Source organism: Rhinopithecus bieti, unplaced genomic scaffold (assembly GCF_001698545.2).
Source record: "Rhinopithecus bieti isolate Rb0 unplaced genomic scaffold, ASM169854v2 scaffold_18548, whole genome shotgun sequence".
In the NCBI taxonomy this organism is placed as follows: domain Eukaryota; kingdom Metazoa; phylum Chordata; class Mammalia; order Primates; family Cercopithecidae; genus Rhinopithecus; species Rhinopithecus bieti.
The window spans coordinates 1,206,126-1,210,113 of record NW_016809526.1 but is presented as its reverse complement, the minus strand read 5'-3'; the positions used below and the strand labels follow the sequence as shown (position 1 = coordinate 1,210,113).

General features: G+C 46.7%; 1 long non-coding RNA gene across 1 annotated transcript; it reads right to left on the bottom strand.

Annotated features, from left to right (window-relative positions):
- Nucleotides 1-2,668: 2,668 nt before the first annotated feature.
- Nucleotides 2,669-3,094, bottom strand: LINC02901 (long intergenic non-protein coding RNA 2901). Its single transcript, XR_014485116.1, has 2 exons — nt 3,075-3,094; nt 2,669-2,908 (listed from the first exon to the last, which is right to left on the bottom strand). It is a non-coding gene; the product is annotated as a long intergenic non-protein coding RNA 2901 (long non-coding RNA).
- Between the last annotated feature and the right edge of the window lie 894 nt (nt 3,095-3,988).

The window sequence follows — 3,988 nt, the reverse complement described above, 5'->3', positions numbered from 1 at the left end:
AAAGTGCACAGCCATGATCAGCACTATTTCTTCTATTAAACAGTGTGGAATCTACGACAAGTTTATTGCTCACTGAGCACAGGGAGTGGGGCCTATGAAGTGGGTCCAGTGAACCCAACAGGTATTACTCACTGCTCTGCAATATTCATGGTGCTGGAGATACTCAGCACCCTGGGGTGTAGACTGAGGAGGAAGGGCTAGGCTGAAGGGCAATCTTTCAAAGAATGGAAGTTGTTAAGGCCTCTGGTTGCCGTGGGTGGACAGTGGGCAGAGTGAGAAAGGAGTAACAATGACGTTAACTAGCATTTAGTAAGTACTTTCTCCGTAAGAGACTCCATGTAAATCACTTTGTAAGTATTCTCCCATTGCATCTTCCCCAAATGAGGTATGTACTGTATTATCCCCATTTCACAGGGAAGGAAACTAAGGTTGAAGCAAGTTACATGACCTGCCCAGGCCTCAATGGTAATAAATGGTAGAACTTAAGTCCCAGGAGTCTGGGAACAACCAAACATAAGGAAAGGGCAAAGGAGGCAGAGGCAGAAAAACAAGAAGCTCCCAAAGTGGGTGACTTTAGAGGAGGGAGGTGGCAAAGCAGCCAAGGGGCTGAGCTCTGGGCAGGAAAGGAAGGAGACTAAGCCTCGGGAGGGGCCCCAGGATGGCAGCAGAGGGGAAGACATTTCCCAGGAGCCACGAAGGCTGAAAGCAAACTGTGGGCTGATGGGGAATGAATGGGAGATGAGGAAGTGTAGACATGGAGAACATGGATGCCTTTACCAAGAAGACGGGCTGTAAAATAAAGATCAACAGTAACAAACCCCTTCAACGTGTAATTTCATTGTTAGGCCAAACTGGAAGAGAGCCAAAAGCCACCAGGAGCCCAGTCCAAATGTCACCTGCCCACCACACACAGCAGGCTTCCTGTGGTATGAACTATTTACCCCAATCAGCCTCTTCCCCAGAGCAAACGCCTACCCTGTTGGTATATTTGTAATCCCTTTCCTGCTTGCCAAGGTGCTGGAAGTAATTGTGCAGGTATGAGCTGGCCAGCCATTGTGCAGTAACCCTCTATGCAGACACAGAATGTCCTGAGCACACCAGGAACTGCAGACGCCAGTGCCCCACATGACTTCTAGAACTTCCAAATGCCCACTGACAACATCCTCCATAAATGCCCCATGAGAGCAATGCTTTTTTGCCTTGGAAACCCCTTTTATATAATCCAGTCTCTCCCAGATCCCTGACCTGAGGGATCAAGGAGAGTTGGTTTGTTTTTAGAAAGCAGCTATTCTTGACAAAACGCACACAAAGATTGGCAGCTAGATGCATTCCAGGGCCCCCATGAGAGGCTTACTCCTCTCCTTTCAACTCCCCTACTTTCAAAGCAAGATGTAGTTTGGGGACAAAATCAGGGAAAGGAGAAACAGGATTTCTTCTCTCCCCGCCACCCGCCATCAGGCTACCAGACTTTTTAAGGGTAGAGGTATGCTCAGATTTTCTCTGAGGGGTTAAATATACAAAAAATACTTCATAAGCATCCAACGGGATAATTATAAATTACTGAAGAAAAGCTTTTCTTTCTTCAATCCTCATAGCCCTCTTCAAAGAAATCCACAGAGCTGGAAAAATATAGGAGACAAAAGAGGTAAAGACGAATCTAGGGCGAAAACGAAGTGGAAACTTCCCAGCCATGTTCTTGAATGCTAAGTTGAGCCCTGATTCAACAAACACTTTGAATGTGATTCCTAAAATCAATCTTTTCTTTTTCATTTAAAAAAAACAATGCCTACAGGCTCACATTTTATAGAACAGTGGTGAAAGAGAATTGAAAATACAATTCAAACATATTTTACACCTAACTGAAAAGAACAAACATTTAGAGAAGTGAAAGTCACTGAAATAGGCCTCCCCTGTGCTTTTCTTCAAAGATTTGCTGATGTCGGCTTAGAAGTGAGTTAGAGAAAGGATTAAATACAAAGGAGGGGAGGGGTTCTCTCATCAGCCACCCATGAGAATTGGGAGTTTCGGGCTCAGGCCAGAGAGGCGACTGCCCCTGCCTGGGGACCTCCACCTTGGCCACCTTTTTCCACCTGCACAGCCCTTTCCCACATCAAACTGCACTTAGGAAGGTCAATAATGGTGCCGGTGGTCACATATTCCCTAACATTCCTGGGTTCAGTTGCTGCTATGTCTTTTTAGATGCTAATTTTAAGCTTCACTCAAAGGTTTTCCAAAGAAAGAGGCTTTTAAGTAATGAAAGAATGAATGGGGTTTAAAGCCCTGGCAAGCTGATACTGATCAGTCTCTGGAAAGGTACAAAGCACGCTGTAGAACGGGTTTGGCATGTTTGCAACAGAGGAGGCCTCACTGCCACAGGAAACTTAGCAAGCGCCCATTTCCCAGTAGAGTTTATTTATCTCAAAAGATTTCTTCCCTGTCCAGGTATTATTACCACAGGAGACTGGGAAGAATCACCAGATGAAAATGCCTACATTTAAATACTTAAGGTTCCTTGCAAAGCAAGGAAGGTTTTCTATGATTGAATTTCCTATATTAGTTTCATTGTAGAACGATTTTTAACCAGTCTTGTCCGAGACTCAGAATTTTGGTTGACTTTTATACTTAAATTTACCATGGAATTTTCTTTCCATTTGTAAGATTTAAGTGTTTAACAAGTACTTGCTGGTAAAGGGGCTAACAAAAGCACCGATGAGTCACACTAGAACTGTTTACCCACTAAAAGGCTGAGACGAGGGAAGCGCAGGGAGGGATATTCTCTGGGGAAAAGAGAGAGGCTAAGATGTGCCACCCCTCGGCCGAGCAGATGGACAGCACTACTGCTGCTGTCCCAGCCACCACGGAAGCGCAGACACCCGCTTCGAGTGGTTTCTTATCTTCACTTCTTCCTCTTAAAAAAAAAAAAATCAAATATACACAAAGGCAAAAAAAGTAACACAACCAGCACCTTTTACTCCCCCCACACCCAGCTTAATAAATAAAACATGATAAAAAGTTTCCAGCACAACCCTAACCCTAATCTAATCTCTTCCCTCCCTTCAAGTAACAATTCCTACCCTAAACTGATTATTCTCATTTCCACGGACTTCTTTTCTTCTTTTTTTTGAGACGGAGTTTTGCTCTTTGATCCAGGCTGGAGTGCAGCGGCGGGATCTCAGCTCACTGCAACCTCCGCCCCCATCCCCCCACCATCCCCGGGGTTCAAGTGATTCTCCTGCCTCAGCCTCCCAAGTAGCTGGGATTATAGGCGCCCGCCACCACACCCGGCTAATTTCTGTATTTTTAGGGGAGACGGGGTTTCGCCAGGTTGTCCATGCTGGTCTCCAACTCCTGACCTCAGATGATCCACCCGCCTCGGCCTCCGAAAGTGCTGGGATTACAGGCGGGAGAAATCGCGCCCGGCCCACGGACTTCTTTTATAACATATGTAAACATCGCTGAACACTATGTAGGTGTAGGTGTTATACTGCGCTTTTTTTTTTTTTTTTTTTTGAGACGGAGTCTCGCTCTGCTGCCACACTGGAGTGCAGTGGCACCATCTCGGCTCACTGCAACCCTCCGCCTCCCGGGTTCAAGCGATCTTCCCCTCAGCCTCCCCAATAGCTGGGACTACAGGTGCCCGCCAGCACGCCCAGCTAATTTTTGTATTTTTAGTAGAGACGGGGTTTCACCGTGTTGGCCATAATGGTCTCTCTCTTTTTTTTTTTTGAGATGGAATCTCGTTCTGTCGCCCAGGCTGGAGTGCAGTGGCACGATCTCGGCTCACTGCAAGCTCCGCCTCCTGGGTTCACACCATTCTCCTGCCTCAGCCTCCCGAGTAGCTGGGACTATAGGCACCCGCCACCATGCCGGGCTAATTTTTTGTATTTTTTTAGTGGAGACAGGTTTCACCATGTTAGCCAGGATGGTCTCGATCTCCTGACCTCGTGACCTGCCCGACTCGGCCTGCGAGTGCTGGGATTACAGGCGT